At 43.4% G+C, this 19,209-nt stretch overlaps 1 long non-coding RNA gene across 1 annotated transcript in view; it reads right to left on the reverse strand.

Annotated features, from left to right (window-relative positions):
• LOC116585516 overlaps positions 1–19,150 on the reverse strand; it is a 75,418-nt gene extending 56,268 nt beyond the window's left edge. Inside the window, exons 1-2 of the long non-coding RNA XR_004283676.1 lie at positions 18,850–19,150; positions 17,481–17,602 (exon numbers count right to left, since the gene is read on the reverse strand). This is a non-coding gene — a long non-coding RNA (uncharacterized LOC116585516). The remainder of the gene's footprint in view (positions 1–17,480; positions 17,603–18,849) is intronic.
• Between the last annotated feature and the right edge of the window lie 59 nt (positions 19,151–19,209).

Genomic DNA, 19,209 nt, shown 5'->3' on the forward strand with positions numbered 1-19,209 from the left:
AGAAAGGAGAGAGCAATTTTTAAAAAGAAACTGGCTTGTGCGATTGAAGTTGGGGTTGCCCAGTCCAAACGCCACAGAAAAGACCAGCAAGCTGGAGACTGAGAGAGGAACTGATTTTAGAAGGCAGTCTGGAGGCAGAATTCCCTCTCGCTCAGAGGACCTTGACTTTTTTTTTCTCCTAAAGCGTTCAACTGACTGGATGAGGTCTACCCACATTATGTAGTGTAATCTGCTTTACTCAAAGCCTATTTACTTTTTTTGTTTTTAAGTAGGCTCCATGCCCAGTGTGGGGCTTGAACTCACAACCCCAAGACCAAGACCTGAGCTGAGACCAAGAGTTACATGCTCAACTGACTGAGCCACCGTGGCACCCGAAGCCTATTGATTTAAATGCTAATCTCATCTTAAAAATGCCTTTACAGAAACATTTAGACTGGTTTTTGAGCAAATATCTGGGTACTGTGGTCTGGCTAAGTTGATACCTAAAACTAACTGTAAGAAACCCTAACAATTCATTTTTTTAAGATTTTATTTATTTACTTATTATTTATTTAGTTTATAGAGAGAGAGACAGAGAGAGCAGAGGGAGAGGAAGAGGCAAACTCCCCACTGAGCAGGGAGCCTGACGCTGGGCTTGATCCCAGGACCCTGGGATCATGACCTGAGCTGAAAGCAGCCACTTAATGGACTAAGCCACCCAGGCTCCCCAACAATCCCTAACAGAAAATCAATTTTTTTTTTTAAAGATTTTATTTACTTATTAGAAAGAAGGAGAGAGCACAAGCAGGGGAGCAGCAGAGGGAGAAAGAGAAACAGGCTTCCCACTAAGCAAGAAGCCTGATGCACGACTCCATCCCAGGACCCTGGGATCATGACCTGAGCCAAAGGCAGAAGCTTAACCAACTGAGCAACCCAGGCACCCCAGAAAATCGATGCTTATACTCTAAGTTCTTCAGGTTTCGTATTGATTCTCCAACTTGGTCAGTAATTAGAAAACATAGAGTGAACATCCCAGGAACCAAATGGAAACAAAATCCTTTCCAACATGATCCCTGTGGTGGTCCATAATTATCCAGCTATGGGATCCCAGAAAGCAATCCTAGCAGCAAGCCACATTTTGCCAGGCCTCTTCATTTATCCCATAACAAAAGCCATCCCAGTAGAGACAGTACCAGTGACATGCATTACAATGACTTAAAATATCTTCAATCCTGAAATCACTTTTCAGAGAAATTGGGCCAAAGTCCAAACAACTTCGATCTCTCCCCTGAGTCTGAGAATCTGCTTTCCACAGTCCCTCCGGCATCTGAGAGGTCTGGGACAAATGCAGACCAAAGCGACCATGGAACTAGGTGTTCTAAGATGTGCTGAAGAGAGAGGACGACAGACTGATAAACAATTTCAGAGGGCCTGAATGGCAGCATTTAGAGAGACCCTTATCTCCCACAGCTGGAAGGCTGATAGAGCAGCCCAGTTCTCTGCTAGGAACATCTATTCACACCCAAGACGAGGCCCTGACAGGGAAAGAAGGGATGCAGATTCTCGGGAGGGGCTATTTGAAGAGATAAACCCAGGTACACTTGAAGCCTCTCTGGGCCTACCAAGTGTCCCTGTTCCCGTGCTGGAAGATAAGCCCTCACCTCCACTCTACCTTGCTGAAAAATGAGTCGGGGGCTTTATAAACAATGTTTGCCCTCCTAGAGATTTGCCCCACCTCCACTCCTGGCCACCAGACTGATCATGGGGGAAAAACCTGAGCATGGACCAACTCAGAAAGTGCTAGGCCTACTGAGGAAAGAAAGGGATTATATATTAGACCTGGCCAACATGCATAAGCCCAAACTGGGGGAGGGGAGAATGTCTGGGGAGGATTAAAAGGGTGATGAATCAAGGAGGGTGATATAGAAGCTGGGTAAGAGTTTGTTGATGAAGAGGGGTCCTCTCTCCAGTGTCACAGGATAGCCCCAGGGGATGTTTTCAATATGCCAAAGAGAGGCTCTTGAAAGACTGGAAAAAGCAATAAGCCAAATAACAATTCAGAGATGCCAGAACTGCCACTGCAAACTGGAGGGAAGGTCTGACCCGCTCAGAGCAGTGGGCATGCTAGAATGGGCCTACCAGATGAGACAGGAAAACCCACCAGCAGACCATATTCCTTGAGAAGGCCTGGAGGACTCTCCCTTTACCAGGGAGATAAGAAAGTATTGGTGAGGGCCACATGGGAGGCTCAGTCAGTTAAGCGTCTGCCTTCAGCTCAGGTCATGATCCTGGGGTGCTGGGATCAAGTCCTGTCTCAGGCTCCTTGATCAGCAGGTGCCTGCTTCTCCCTTTCCCTCTGTAGCTCCCCCTGCTTACGCTCGCTCATTCTCTCTCTCTCTCTCTCTAACAAATAAATAAATAAAAATATTTAAAAACAAAATCTTTAAAAAAAAGAAATACTGGTGAGATTGGCAATAGTACCTCAAGAAGCTTGTAGTAGCAGTCTTCTAAAGGACTTGCTGTAATAGAAAAAAACTGGATAATAAAATTCCAGAATAGCAAAGACCAGCAAAGCACTCAACCATAAGAAACAAGATGGGTACAATTACCATAAAGGGCAACGAGGGTAGAATGGTGGCCAGGGACCCTAACCTGCAGGCATCTAGATAGATGGCTCATCGAACACAGTAATCTTGGGAGCAAATCAGGACATCCAACTAGGGTACTGCTTAATATACACAATGAAAAGAGATCAAGAATTGATGGGCCAAAAAATGAGGTCAGAGATACTCACAAGCCTAAGACCAAAGCAATCACATAGGGTCCAATGCTCATAAGGGCCTCTAGCTTGAAGTTTACTGCTCTGCACCTGCCATCTTGAAATTCTTAAAAAGTTTATCTTTGAATCTGTTTGTAGGGGAAGTCCTATTAAATTAATAAGGATGAGCAGGGACTTAGGGCCTCAGCTCACAGGCAGTGTCACCTCCCAGCACCTTCCCACCTCCACCTCCTTACACCCTTCTTTCTGCCCCACCTCTCCCTCCCTGCCCTGCCCAGTGATGGCAGCAGCCCTCTGCCCACAGCAAGGGCCTGAGTGCAGACACAAGGAAAGGTGGGGCTGGGCAAGGTGGTGGCTGTTCTTACCTCTGGCTGGCAATGCATAGCACATTTGGCAAGCACTGTGGGAAGAGCAAGCCTCTCACCTACCCCCAGTGAAGGTAGCTAGACTCCCAGCACAGAGGCTGAAATAAGCTTAGGGTGTCCTTCCACTGTGGACCAGAATGGGTGATCTATGGGAAGAGGACATTCTTAGCTCAACTTCCTGAGCCCAGAGGCAGCATGTCAGGTGCTGGTGTATCTTTCTGCCTTGCACACCCTCCCTTCCAACCTTCCTGGATCTGGCTTGTGTTTGTGTCTTCTGACTAGCTTGAGGCACCTTCTGGGGATGAAGCACAAAAATACAAACTAATATAATTTGGATGATACTTGCACTTAAAATTGGCACTGTACAAAATGAAAATAAGTGGGAGTCTTCTGGTAGGTGGCATGGGAGGAAAAAGAGGCTTGAGGGGCAGGGCTGGGCAGATCCCCTTCTCTCCCAGTGTGAGCAGTGTTCTGAGCCCCGGTTAGGCAGAGGCTGCCCAGAGAGGTGGAGCCAGTGGCCAGGCCGGGAACATGAAGCAGTGTCTCTCGTCTTCTTGACCAGCGTGGTTCCTTTTGTGCTGGAACCACCACCTGCGGATGATTCCCCGGAGTGACTGGAAAAGCTTGATTCTTTCTCAGACTACAAATCCCTCTCTTTATCCAATATCCAACAGCACACAGTAAGAAAAAGGGGTCGATTGACCTCAACACATTTAGAAACACTACCGACTTTTTCAGCCTTGAAAAGGCAGTTTAAATTATACCTGACATCGGGGCGCCTGGGTGGCTCAGTGGATTAAGCCGCTGCCTTCGGCTCAGGTCATGATCTCAGTGTCCTGGGATGGAGCCCCGCATCGGGCTCTTTGCTCAGCGGGAGCCTGCTTGTCTCTCTCTCTCTGCCTGACTCTCCGCCTACTTGTGATTTCTCTCTCTGTCAAATAAATAAATAAAATCTTTAAAAAAAAAAAAATTATACCTGACATCAAGTATTGAACACTCTTCCCAAAATTTCAAAGTCGTGGTGGTAGATGGTAAAGATCAAAGTGAGTATACCAACAAATTGCAAGACTCCTTCAGTGGACATGTGGTTGGTAAGCCTGACTCTACAGTTCTTGCCCACACAGGAGATGATGATATTATAATAAGAATCAACACCGATGGGGCAGAATATAATGTAGAGCCACTTTGGAGACTAATGATACTAAAGACAAAGGAAAATTAGTTCATAAATCTGAAAATATCAAGAATGTTTCATATCTACAGTCACCAAAAGTGTGTGGTTATATAAAGGCAGATAATGAAGAGCTTCTTCCAGAAAGTCTGGTAGACAGAGAGCTACCTGATGGGCTCCATCCCAGGGTTCTGAGATCATGACCTGAGCTGAAGTCAGATGCTTAACCAACTGAGCCACCCGGACACTCCAAAGATTTTATCTTTAAAGTAATCTCCAGGGGTGTCTGGGTGGCTCAGTAGGTTAAAGCCTCTGCCTTCGGCTCATGTCATGATTCCGGGGTCCTGGGATTGAGACCCTCATGGGCCCTCTGCTCGGCGGGGAGCCTGCTTCCTTATCTCTCTCTGCCTGCCTCTCTGCCTACTTGTAATCTCTGTCAAATAAATGGATAAAATCTTTTTAAAAAATAAATAAACAATCTCCACATCCAATGTCAGGCTTGAACTCACAACCCTGAGATCAAGAGTCACTCGCTCTCCTGATTCTGCCAGCCCAGCGCCCCAGGACAGAGCACCTTAGGGCCATTTAAAAACCTAACCACCTTGGAGAAATACTCTACTGTCCTCATTTTTGAAAACTTGGAAAAATATAACTAACATTTTAGTATATAAATAAATCCTCAATTGGATATTTGATAAGAAAAAGGACCTATTACCACAAACTAATTTTTAATGTCTGATTATCTGGATAGTTTTACCAGTGCTTTGTTTAAATTATCAATGTCTAGAAGAAAATGACAGTTCCATAGCCCAACAATAAATTAGATGATTGTTTTACTTTTTTTAAAAAATGAAGATAAATGGTAAAATTCATGCTAATAATTTAAATTTTTATTTTTCCTTTACTTAGAACTACATTAAATAGCAAATTAAAAATACCATGGCAAGTTGTAAGAAAAATGGTAGAAGAAAGAAATAAGTTTTATATGTTAGTATCTTTAACAACACTTTTTCCCTGTTCTTTTGAAAATGGGCTCCCCCCATCTTCATTTTGCTCTGGACCCAAAAAATTGTGTAGCCAGTCCTGCTCACTCCCTGTCTCCTGAGAGCATTGTCCCCCATAAATCACTTGAACAGTGTCCCTATCCCTCTCCCACACAGCTTCTATAGAACCTGACATAGGATACATGCCCGTTTATCCAGGAAAGAAGAAACTAGAATTCAGGCAATGTGTCCCACCAGCAAGAGCAGACCTGAGCTCTCCTTGACTGCCACACCTTTTCTTTCTCCCAAATTCACCCTGAGTTCCTCTCTAAAACCAGTTGGCAGGGTTTTCTCTGGGGTTCTCCCAGCACCTTTGTCCATTCACTCCACAGGCAGGGGCTGAGCACGTAATAGTAACAGCTATCAGAGAAGTGCTTACCATGCCTTACGGCCAACCCACAGGCTAACCCTCAGCAGTAGGTAATAGGATCCTCCTGTTACAAAGAGGACACAACCTTACTGCCCAAGGTCACTCATCAAACAAGTGATAGACTCAGGATTAGAATACAGAGCATTTCAGTTTCATTACCAGGTTACCTGTCCTCTGTCTGCCCTAAGCTAGAGAGGTATGCAAGACACAGTCCTTACAAGAGCACATCTTGTTAGTGAAATATAGGCTCATTTATACATACTCCAGGCAAAATGATATATTCAAACAATTTGCATCTAATCATAAACTCCCAAAATAAAAAGGGGCTCAAAGTCAATCTAAATATGTCTCCCTCCACCATGCTTAATATTCAAGCAGGGTCAGGCCAGCTTCCTGGAATCAGACAGCTCTAGTGATGGGGCACTCGTTCCCCAACTAGAAATTTCCACCTGTTTTCTCCAGCAATCACTATTGAAAACAACATACTTACCATCTGTTACTTCTTAACCCCTCTTTGGTCTAGTTCTACTCTCTAGAACAGGAACTAGACAAGACAAACAACAGCCCCACCCAGCAGCAGCCCCTGAGGCAGAGGTGAACACTGCTGGTCTCCCTATGATTTCTCTAGGACATGATTTCCCACGCCCCCTCACATCTTGGTTGCCTTGTCTGCTCATTCCAGTTCCACAAAGTCAGATGTATTACTCAGGACTCTCTTCACTCCAAGTGTCAAAAAAAAAACAACTTGATTTAAGAAAAGAAAAAAACAGAGGAACTGGGTTTTTCGGTTCAAGTAACTGGAAGGGGAGCCTGATAAGATGGAGGAGCTGGAATGATATTGTAAGGTCTCTTGCCTGATTGCCTCCACTCTGAGCTGAGCTCTCTCTAGGGGGTCAAGGCAGAAGCAAGATTACAGGCCCAGAGTTTAGCATGTCTGAGGCGAGGCGGCCAAAAAATGCACAGAAATTGAGCCTCATTGGCCAGTTTTGGATTATACTGCCATCCTGGAACCATCACTGTGGAAAGAGGAATGGAAGGCACCAACTGCTAAGCCTGGCTACAGACTTACCTGGACCTGGAACAGGGACTAAGAGGGGGAGGTTAGTTTCCCAAAGGAAAATAAGTCAAGTTATTTTTATAAGAAGTGAGAATGAATATTCAGCAGGCACAACCCACAGCCTTCCAAATACCCACAGCCAAAAGCATGAAAACACATGGTCTGACAAACCCCTGACAGCAAGATTCTAATTCTTTCTGTCCCGCCCAAGGGAAGGGGATAGTTTCTGGGGCTCCAATGGGAACTGGGTATAACTTGAACCCATGTCCAATTTTTTTTCTTTTTCCCTGTTCTCACTTCTTCCTTATCCAACCCACTAACACAGACCCGGACTTCTTCCTATTGAATCTAGAGGCAAAGAGAAAGAAACATAACAAGGGGACCTGGATTCATTTGACCTCCTAGAACCTTGGAAGACTGCCAGTCCCAGAAACACTTCTTCCAAGGGAAAGGGAATCTAGGACTGATGAGATTATCTTGAGGCATTCAGGGGAACTGATGGAGAAATGGCTCCTTCCTAGTGATCAGGTTACACAACTCAGTCTTTCAGGTTAGCCTCACCATACGTAACACCCACGCTTCTGTACAGGTTAGTTGTTTAAAGATCAAATTATAGTTTATTTTTTAAAAGATTTTATTTATTTATTTGAGAGAGAAAGTGAGAGAGCATGACCAGGGGGAGGGGCAGAGGGAGAAGCAGACTCCCCACTGAGCAAGGAGCCCACCGTGGGGCTCCATCCCAGGACCTGAGCCAAAGGCAGACGCTCAATGACTGAGCTACCCAGGTGCCCCTCAAATTATAGTTTAAATGTACTGTGAAAATAATACAGTAAAAACTAACTACTATTCATTAGGTATCCTCTATTTGCAGGAATATTTCAACACTTTATCAAGTAGGTATTATAATCCTCATTTCACAGCTAAGAAAACTTAAGTCTCAGAACCTGCTCAAGTTCCAAGGGCAGTAAGTGACAGAGTAAAAACATGAATCCAAGTCTGCTCTCAAATCCCCCTGCCTGCTTCCAAAGCCTCCACTGGGTTTTCTATCACACATTCTAAAGAAAAGGAATTCCGTGGCAGTGATTTTTATAACATTCTTAATAATGCCTCAGAATATCAATCTTGTGCATATAGGTTTATATCTAAACTTGTTTACAGTATAGTGTACCTATAGTTATTCTGATGTTTAATGGGAATAACTAGTATTGAATACTTTTTGATATTGAGGTTTTTGATAGTGAGGTTACAGCCATACATGATTTTGTTCACCCCCTCAAATGTGCTCTGTACTCCAAGATGCCTTCCATATGCAGGGTAGTACAGTGGTCAAGAGCATCGACTAGGGCCCAGGTCCAACTAGTTGAATGACTTTGAAAAAGTGGCTTATCCCTGTGCGGCCCAATGGTCCCTTTCGTAAAATTAATGAAACAATAGGACCCACATGATAGGATTTTTATAAAGATCAAGTGAGGTCATCTAAGTTAAATTCTCAGCACCATACCTGATACCTACTAAGTATTCAATAAACGCTCCCACACTGGAAGCAATATGAGGGCAGGGAATATGCCTACTTTTCTTCATCACTGCAATCCTAGAACCAAGTCCAGTGCCTTGCACACTGTAGGCACAAAATAAAAATCTGTTGAACAAATAATTTATTTAAGCAAGCACATTTAAACATTAACTAATCTAAGACCTAGGACAGAAAATAAGCACCACTCATTTAATGTAAAATAATTTTAGGTGGTATTAAGTGCAGGAAGAAAAACAAAGCAGAGAAGGATAGTGAGTGACAGAAAAAAAAGGGGAGGAAAGATGTGTTATAGAGAGCCAAGAACTAAACCAAGTTAGACCTTTTTTTTTTTAATTTTATTTATTTAGTTGACAGACAGAGATCACAAGTAGGCAGAGAGGCAGGCAGAGAGGAGGAAGCAGGCTCCCTGCTGAGCAGAGAGCCCCATGCAGGGCTGGATCCCAGGACCCTGGGATCATGACCTGAGCCGAAGGCCGAGGCTTTAACCCACTGAGCCACCCAGGCACCCTTTTTTCTTTTTTTCTTTTTTTTTTTTTAACCAAGTTAGACCTAATAGAGAGTGTTATGGACTGAATATTTGTGTGTTCCCTCCCCTCAAATACATACAGTAAAGCCCTAACCCTCGGTGTGGCTGTATTTGGAGATGGGGCCACTAAGGAAGAAATTAAGGTCGCATGAAGTCATAATGGGGCTCTGATCCAACAGGCCTATGTCCTTGAAAAAAAAAAGACATCAGGGAGCTTACTCTTCCCACCTGTCTGTGTACATGCACATAGGAAAGGCCATGTGAGCACACAAAGAGATGGAGGCCACCAAGGAGCCAAGAGAAGAGGCCTCCCAATTAACCTACCTTGCTAACACCTTGACCTTGGACTTCCCTGTCTCCAGAACTGTGAGAAATACATTTCTGTTGTTTAAGCCACTCAACCTGTGAAGGCATTTTGCACACCAGCTAAGACAGCGCAAGTTCTAAGAAAAGGAAACATCAAGTACAAAGGCCTTAAGGAAACTTGGTGTTCAGGAAAAGCAGAAGGCCAGTAAATGAACAAGAGAGAAAGTGGAAAGACAGAGAGTCAGAGAGTCACGTCAGTCTTACCCGACAGGCTCTAATAGTACTGTGCCAAAAGAAAGCCCCATCCTAAACAAAATTGTTATCATAGCACTGTGTTATTTAAAATGAACTGACTTTTTTTCAAACTTATGTGGAGTATAAATAAAGGCCTTTTAGAAAACTAAGATACTTGTATAGTTTTTTAAACAGAATATATGGATAAATCATATTCTTGCCATGCAAATTTAGTTCCCATACAAATCAGACTGCTAAGCCCATGCCCCCTCGCCTTGTGAAATTCTGCGCTTACCACTGGAAATAGAATCCTTTTCCTCTGCCTCAGGTAATGACAAGTGTTCCAGCTATAAGCCACCAAAGCTATGACCCTCAACCCCCAGATGAGGTCTGTGTAAACAGTGCTAGGGAAAGCCTCCAATTTCTCTGCACTATCAGATCTGGCCAACTCTGTTATTTCTCTTGCCAGGGTGGATCAGCAGACCTGGTTAATGTTGAAATCACTGCAGGTAATTAAACAGGCAAAACTGGGCTTGGCCTCAGAGAAGGAAGGAGGGAGGGGGCTGTGTAGATTTTCCTTCCTTCAGTGTCAGCACTACCAAATTGGCGTTAGTTTCTACTTTCCTCCTGATGCCATTCATTTAGTTTTGGAAGCAAAAAAAAAAAAACCATGAAAGGGAGTTAGGCGGATTGGGAAGTTAAACTTAGAAGTGGATGTTAGAGTCTATAGCTGTAGGCATAAAAGTCTGCCTTTTATCTGATGTAATGGTTTGCAACAGGCAGCCATTTTGCCCACCCAATCTCTACCCCTTGGCCCATCCGGCAATATGTAAAAACATTTTTGGATATCACAACTTGGGGTCAGAGGGAGTGCTACCACCAACTTGTGGGTAGAGGCCAGGGACGTTACTAAACATCTTGCAAAGACAGGGTAGCCTTCCACAACAAAGCATTATCCAGCCCCAAATTTAAGAAAAAACACAAGTAAAAATAAACCAAAATATTTAATTGCCTTTCATGTGTCATATGGTCTCCACATTTCCATGCACATACACAGATGTCATTTAATCTTCACATCAAGTCCACAAAGTGCTGCCCACTTCCCAGGTGAGAAGTGGGGACTTCACTCAGCTAGTTCCTGACACAGGAAGAATTTGAACTTAGCTCTGCGTGAGTCTCACTAGACTGTGAGTTCCATGAGGACAGTGACCTTGCCAACCTTGTTCAGCTCTACGTACCCCGTGTCTCGCAGATTTTGGTAACCGAGGGAAGTACAATGACTTCTTTGCATTAATATTGGGGAATAACATGAATATCTCAATCAATGGCCCTAAAGTACATGCTCATTTCTTCCCACCACTCCTTGAGAATAATAAAGATCCTCATGTCAGGTCAATATGTTGCATGTCAGAAACAGAAATCTCCCTAGGCCAATACAGCAAAAACGGATGTTTATGGTAAGAATACAGAGGTATAATGGAAACAAAGCACAGCCAGGACTTACGGACTTGGAAATCAGAGTGCCTCGTGCTCTCTGTCATCTTTACACCTTGGTTTTCTTTTCCAACAGCTGACTTGCTTTGTTTAACCATCTTGCATATGACCTAACATATCAGCCTCTGCAACATTTTGACTCTAGAAGTCTCCACGGCTTCTCCCCTTGGCTCTCCATAGTTAACTAGCTTAATCTGTCCATATCCTGGTTATTATATATTCTCCAAGGAGGGATGAGATTGGTTTAGCCTGGGCTAACCTTCAAGATGACTCTGGCCAGACAATTGCAACTTCATGAGACACCTACATGAGAACGGGCTAAATGAGCCCCATCAAGCCAGAGGACCATAAGCCATAAAAATGAGTATTGTTTTTAGCAATATTTCTTACTATAAATCACAATTTTATAATTATCATGTTTGACCAGCAGGCAAAAGCTAGAAGGGCCTCAAAGAGCATGTTAGTGGAAATCTAAAGGGTCTTGATGATGACTTAAAGGAAAATGCTACTGGAAGTTGGAAGGAAGGGGACCCCTGTGGGCAGTGGAAGATTTGGTGCACTGTTGTCTGCTATAATGTGGAAAAGGAAATATTCCATAATATGATGACCTGGCCAACCTATGTATAGTAAAATGCAAAGGAGAAAGAGCAGCTAACAAAAGAAACTTTTTGGTATTAGAGCAAATTTTAGAAAGTATATACAAGTGTCAGGGTTTTCTGGGTTTGGAAATAAAATGACTTCTAATGCCCAGCCTCTCCAGAGGGCAAACTCTTCTCAAATTAAAGTGATCTTCAAGCAAAGGGGTCCTGCTCACTACTTCATTAACCCTTTCAAACAGCCAAAATGACCCTGAAGAATTTCAGACTGCACTTGTCTGTCTTAATTAAACAATAGGATGTCCCTAAAAAAGCATCCAAAGTAGAAAGTACATACATGAGCTGAAGAGATTTGTGGTCATGGCTTTTTCCCCAATGGAAGGAACTTGAGGAAGAATCATTTAAAAACTCAACATTTTTTAGAATCAGTTTGAACTAAAAGAGAAGGAAATAGTGCACAGTGGGGAAAAAGAGGGGCTTTGGATTCCAGAACTTCTCTGAGCAGGAAGCAGGCTCAGAAACCTCAGAAACCACTCAGGGCAAACACAGTTTACATTTCATGGAAAAGGACAGCTAAATTTAGAAGGTAAAACCAAGAGCTCTGAAGACAGAGCTGTAGAGAATCACCGAATAGAATTGGATCCTAAGAAAAAAATTATATTGTCGTTTCCTGATGCCTATCCCACCACTGTATGTTGGGCGTGGAAAACAACCTGTCTTTTTATTTTGTTTATATTATATATCTATCTATATCTATATATAAATATAGATAGATATTTTTTTAAGGATGGGGAGGGGGATGAACTAAGGGAGAGGGAAAGAGAGAATCTTAAGCAAGCACCACCCCCAGTGTGGAGCCAGCTAGATGCTGGACTGGATCTCACAACCCTGAGATCATGACCTAAGCCAAAATCAAGAGTCAGATGCTTCACCAACTGAGCCACTGGGGCATCCCAATAATCTGTCTTTTTGTTCACAGATACTCAGATCAAGAAGAATCATTCCTGAAGAGCTATTACTAAAGATCCAGACTCAAGGCCCCTCATCCGTAACTAGAAGTAATACAGAAGACAAGGACCTGGACTTCATGCCTGTCCTAGATGGCACAAGATGTTTGGGAGAGTCTTTGGATGGGACAACTGAATTTTGAGTGAAGAAAGAACATAATTTGTGGTCAGAAGCAGACCATGGTAGTTTTAAAATCTGACCTCCCAGTTTTTTGACATTCCTACCATGTAAAAGTGGGCTCTGTCTCCTTCCCTTCCATCTTGGCTCTGTAACTGCTTGATCAATAGAAAACAGCATAAGTGGTACTTTGTCAGTTTCTGGCCCAGGCCTTAAGAAATGAGCAGAGTCTATTTCTTTTCTTGGAATTCTCACTTTTGGATCCCACCCATCATGCTGTGAGGAAAGCCCAGGACACAGGGCGAGGCCAAGGGATTGTGTTCTAGAAAGCGCCACTATGGTCCCAGTCTGTAGTCAGCATGGGAGTAAGAAAACTAAGAAGATTCCAGCCCCAGCTGAGATCCAACCATAAGCACGTAAGAGAAAATGAGTGAGATAGGACTAGATGAACCAAACAGGCCTCAGAACCATGAGAGAGAATTAAATTATTGCTTTCTATTTCCAAGTGTATCTTTTTATTGATAGAAAACAGGCAAGTCTAGAAGGGCTTGTGGCTGAAGGATCTTCTCGAAGGCAAAAGTTAAGGGTCAGCTGAGCTCCACCTTGCCAGGATAAGTGAGATCCTCGTCCTCACCCCCTTCTAGAGCAGCAGTGGATTTGGGGTTCCCAACCAGCTCTAGGGCCCCATCACCAGCCGCTCAGCACAGCTTCTCCCCTCTGACCAGCAGGATTTCTTCAATATTTCTCTTCCTATCCGGTCTGAGAATCAGCCCAGTTTGTCCAGGATGATGCAGTGCTTCTGGCAACAGGGGCAGGTCACCAGGACAACATCTTGGTGATAGGCCAGTTTAGAGATGTGCTTGGAGGACAGTGTCCCACAGACTTCACAAGTGTAGACAAGCCGGTGATTCCAGACCCTGGCCCCAGCCTGCCTTCTCCCAAGGCCTCCAGGCCAGCCCCATGTCCCCACAGCCACCTCAGACCTGGCTGCTGGGGCCACGTGCTGCTCAGCAGCCATGGCCCGCAGCATCCCCTAAATCACTGCTGTTTTTTTTTTAAGTCACTAAGCACTGGAGTGATTTTTTACACAGCGATAGATAGCCAGAACAGACAGCTCCCATAGTTACTTTATATAATCTTAAATTGCTTGAGTTATGACAATAAACATATAAAATCTTAATAATTATAAAGAGTCATTACATATAAAGTAAATTTAAAATTACTATTAAAATGACACAAGGTTTTGGAATCAAAGAGAACTAGGCATAAATCCTGGTCACCATCCTATTAGTTATATGACATTAGGTAAGTTACTTAGTCTCTCTAATTCTCAATTTCTTTCTCTTTAAAATAATGTTAAGGGCTGGCTCACTCAGTGGAGCATGTGACTGCTGACCTCAAGGTTTTAAGTTCAAGCCCCACATAAGGTGTAGGGATTACTTAAAAATAAAATCTTTAAAAAACCTTCATACATGTAAAAAATAAATAAATAAATAAATAAATAAATAAATAAAAGGAATTAGTTAAGAACACCTATTGTATAAGATTGTTGTGAGAGAAAAAATGTAAATCCTCAGCCCAGAGCTTGGTACACAGTAGCTGGTCAATAAACATTACTCATCACTGTTCCTTGATACTGACTGAGCCAATGTTGGCTAGCAAAGCCTCTGGTAATGAATAGGTCTTCTCTCATGTAGGAGAACTGACAATTCTAGTAAGCACGCCAAATGAAAGTTTGCCTTGTGCAACAGACTCTGTGGCTGGATGACTCTAGAAGCAGACATTCCAAACAGGGCTTGGGCATTTATTTGGTTCCAGATGTTAATTGCTCCAGTTCAGTTGCTGCTGGAAACTGACTCACCTGTAGCCTCAACCATCAGTGGGTGTCAATGTAAACAGACAAGAAGTGAACAAGGTTAAGGAGACAGACAAATACAACATGGATATGATCAGTGCTCTGCACAATGATTCAGCTTCCGTAGAGGAGATGGAGAAGCTAGGTTGATTTTCTGTTAGCTAGTCAATTCAACGAGCTGTATATGAATTAAACATTGACTTTCACAAAGACCTAATGCTTATGTTGTAAAACATCCAAAGTAAGAGTTGGTGAGGCTCATGACATAAGGGAGCTTGTGGTCTAGTTAATGATGGTAACTCAATCACTCTTACACTTATGCCCTCGTTCCACAGTCAGAATGTCTTCCCCTGGCTGGTCTCTTGCCTGAGCTCCATCTAAGCTATTACCTTTACCACAGCCAGAGTAAACTTTCTAAACCCTGGTTCTAATCCTGATATTCGCCTGCTTTTAAATCTCTGAAGGGTCTCTGTTGTTCTCTGGAATAAGTCCAAACTCTTTAACATGGTTTCCAAGAAATTTTATGACCTAGTGTAAAATCCTCTAAAGGTTTTGTATTGCTTTAAGATCAGAATCCAAACCCTTCCTCTATGTTCTACTAGACCCGCATGAACTGGATCCTATCTGACCTCACCTCCCCACCCTCTACCTCCCTGCTTCACTGTACTCCAGGCACACTGGTCACCTTGTTTCCCCAACATGCCTCAGAGCCTTAGTGCATGCTCTACCCTCTACTTTGGAATACTCATCCTCGAGTTTTTTGCATAACTGGTTGCTTCTTAAACTTCTCAAGTCAACCATTTCCTAATCAATCAATCTGTTATATACCAGATAGTTGACTTTCTTTTTCATTTTAATTCATTTTTTAAAAAATGTTTTATTTACTGGGGTGCCTGGGTGGCTCAGTGGGTTAAAGCCTCTGCCTTCGGCTCAGGTCATGATCCCAGGGTCCTGGTATGGAGCCCCGCATTGGGCTCTCTGCTCAGCGGGGATCCTGCTTCCCCATCCCCCTCTGCCTGCCTCTCTGCCTACTTGTGACTTCCCCAGCAACTTGCAAGGATTCTAGCTCATACACTACTTTCTGGGAGAGGCCTTCTCTGACTGCCCAAACTAAAATAAAGCCTTCCCATGTACACCCGAATGTTTATAGCAGCAATGTCCACAACAGCCAAACTGTGGAAAGAGCCTAGATGTCCACTAGATGTCCATCAACAGATAATGGATAAAGATGTGGTATGTGTGTGTGTGTGTGTATATATATATGTATGTGTGTGCGCGCCTGTGCGTATACATATACACACGTGCACACACACACACATATATATGTATACTATGCGGCCATCAAAAAACCCCAAAATCTTGCCATTTGTAAAGACATGGATGGAACCAGAAGGTATTATGCTAAGCGAGATAAGTCAATCAGAGAAAGGTAATTAACATATGATCTCTCTGATATGAGGAATTTAAGAGGCAGGGCAGGGGGCTGTGGGGGCTAGGGAGGGAAAACATGAAACAAGGTGGGATCTGGAGGGAGACAAACCATAAAAAACTCTTAATCTCACAAAATAAACTGAGGGTTGCCAGGGAGAGGGGGATAGGGAGAGGGTGGTTGGGTGAGGGACACTGGGGAGGGTATGTGCTATGGTGAGTGCTGTCAAATGTGTGAGCCTGATGATTCACAGACCTGTACCCCTGGGGCAAATAATACATTATACGTTAATAAAATAAAAAATAAACAAATGCACAAATGATTTATGAAACAAAAAAATAAAATAAAGCCTTCCTCCTCTGCCCTAGCACATCAGCCTGATTACTTCTTTCACATCAGATATCACAGCCTATTCTTGTTCACCGATTAGTTGGCTTGATTATTAGTTCTCTCTTTTTCACCTCTCTCTCTTCCTAGCATGTATTCCAGTGTCCAGAACATAGTCAAAGCTCAATTAACATTTTTGTATAAAACTGTGCTTCCGGTTTTATGGTGATGCTGATGATGCTCATACAAATGACGCCCTCTCACAGTGAGATGCTAGCTTGTGTCTGTGGATCCAAGTACTGACTGGAACATATTCTCGACCATCTAATTAGAGACAGAATCCACTGTCACAAGCTTGGTCTGGGCTTTGAAGCTAGGGGTGTGTGTGTTTGTGTGTGTGTTTACTTTATGCCAAGAGACCTCATAATCATCATTAGGTACAATCTACCACCTGCCTCAATGGATACCCACTTGGTAAAAGTAAAATGAGGATGTGGTAGCTCTCCTCTGTTCCTTTGCAAGATAGCGTGAATTTCTGGTGTCTTGTAAACGGTAAGTATTGATACAGGAAGACAGTCTCTTAGCCCCTTCAGATATTCTCCCCAGCTCCCACATTGGCTCTGCCTGGAGAGGTTTTTAGAACATGCTAGAGAAGAGAGAAAATGCAGTTACCCAGACAGTACTGGAGGGAGGGACTGGGCCGACAGGCAACAGGGGCTAGAGAAGAAACTTTCCGGTCAAAATCTGAATCAGGGTAACCTTATCAGTTTCAATAACACTGGGAAAAACCTAAAGGAAAGCACAGTTGAATACATCTCATAATGTTCCTGAAAAAGAGACATTTTAGTGAACCTCAAAAATCAGAAAGGGAAGAAACCCCAACTGTTTCATGTTAAAATGGGTAATCTGAAACCCAGAGACTTTCCCAGGATCACACCGAAATTCTGTGGCTGATCTAAGACTAGAATTCTCATTATTCAAAGTTCAGTGTTTTCTGGCACATATCATCACCACTATAAACCTAACTTTTAAGTTAAATTAAGCTAAGTCATATCCACATGTCATTCATCTCTGTGGCCACAGAAACTAGCAAGTGCCTGTGTCCAAAACTCATCCAAATTTTTATGAGTTCTCATTTCTAGCTCTCCTGCCTCTCAGTCCATGGCCAACCTATCACAAGACACACTTATCACTTCCCCTTTGATTTCCAAGCTGATGCTATCAGAAAGAGGCCGGAAATAACCAGAAGATATATGTTGGTAGAGAACAGGGTATGTACACAATACTTACAAAAACAGCAGGTGAACCCGTAATAGATACTTCACAGTTTTTGAAGCTATATCCGATCAGAAATCGTGATTCTCAACCAATAAAACTTTGGCAAACAGGACCGTTTGAGGACATCCATAGTTCTGTATGTGATGGAATGGGAAGAGGGGAAAAGAAGGTTAAGTCTACGAGTCATGGTTCAGAGTTATCGGGTCACACACACATCTGGGAACTCAAAAGACTGTTTCTATAAAAAATAAAAATAAACAAACAACAAATGTGGAAACTGGGGTCAAAATAACAAAAATAAGGTACCTCAAAGTACCAATTAGACCTGAGGTCCAATCCTAATTACCTTAGCCTAACAGCATAGATAACCATTCTTCATATTTACAATAAGGATAACAATAGCAATAATAGATGTAGTCATCACTTACTGATCACAACCCATATGACAGGCAATGAGTTAACCACTTTTTATCCCTTCTTTCGTCTAATCCTCATCCCAATCCCATGGAATATAGACATCATTATTTCCAATGAGAATCAGAGAGATGAAGTAATTTGCCCAAATTTATTGTCAAGTTACTGGACCAAAAATTGAAATCTGAAGTTCTTATTCATTATACTTCAAAGGGTGGTTGTGAGGATTAAATCTAAATTAAAATTTAGATTTTAACTGCGAAGTGCCAGCTCTCAGGACATGCTCCTTGGGTAGTTTGTGTCCCTTTCTGTCCATATTCACAATCCTTGTGTCATCCTTCACAGGGGAGGGACAGTAAAGCTTAATCGTCCAGGGCCCACTCTCAAACCATCTGAGGTAGAGGGGCCGAAGGGAGGCCAGGAGAAGATCCCCAGTGCCATCCCTTCCTGTTCCAGCTAGAAAACTCAGAATCTAGGAGGCGGAGGGAAAGGGGTCTCCGTCTTTCCTGTGAGAACTGGAGCGTCTAATTTTCTTCTCCGGAGATTCTCCCCTTTGGAAGAACGGAGCCGGACTGCATGGAACTGTGGCAAACAGCACGTGTCCCACAAGTTATTTAACTTCTCAGATCCCACCCCATCCTCACTCAAAATGCGTGGGAATGGTTGTAACGCAGTTTACAAAGTTGCTCGACCGAACTAAATAATTTCACTAAAATGTGCTTAGCAGAGTGTCTAGGACATGGTAAGCACTCTCAATAAATGTTATTATTTTTGCCATTATTTTTATTATTCCAACCCCAACAACATTGGAGGTGCCTCTACGGAGTCAGAGGGTCGCGTTGTGAATGACTTGAATTTACAAATGCATTCAATGTTCTGCCTGAACAGCGGACCTACAGTCCGGCATTTAGGCTTTCCATGGTACGACGACCACGTTTTCTACCTCCAGAGGACGTCCGCGACTTACAGAACAGCGACACCAATACCAGCACGGAGTACCCTTTCCCTTATCTTTCAAGGGCGGGGTGAGGCCTGAGACCCCCGACTTCCACAGCACGCCCATCTCAGCCATCATTGGTCGTCTCGTCGCTGGCGTGATTAAGGCCCTTCCCCCTTCTCTCTGGGACCACACTGAGGCGATCTCCGGAAGTGGAGGGGCCTCAAAGGAGGGACCGCGACGGATCCTGGGCTTTGTAGTCCGACCCTACAGTTGCAGCCAAAGACCAAGGCGTCAGGACCCGGAGAACTACAATCCCCAGCAGCCCGCGAAGAGCGGAGAGAGGGGGAGCTTGTGTCACGTGGGCTCTCGGCCTGGGCGGGCTATTTC

This window comes from Mustela erminea, chromosome 3 (genome assembly GCF_009829155.1).
Source record: "Mustela erminea isolate mMusErm1 chromosome 3, mMusErm1.Pri, whole genome shotgun sequence".
Taxonomy (NCBI): domain Eukaryota; kingdom Metazoa; phylum Chordata; class Mammalia; order Carnivora; family Mustelidae; genus Mustela; species Mustela erminea.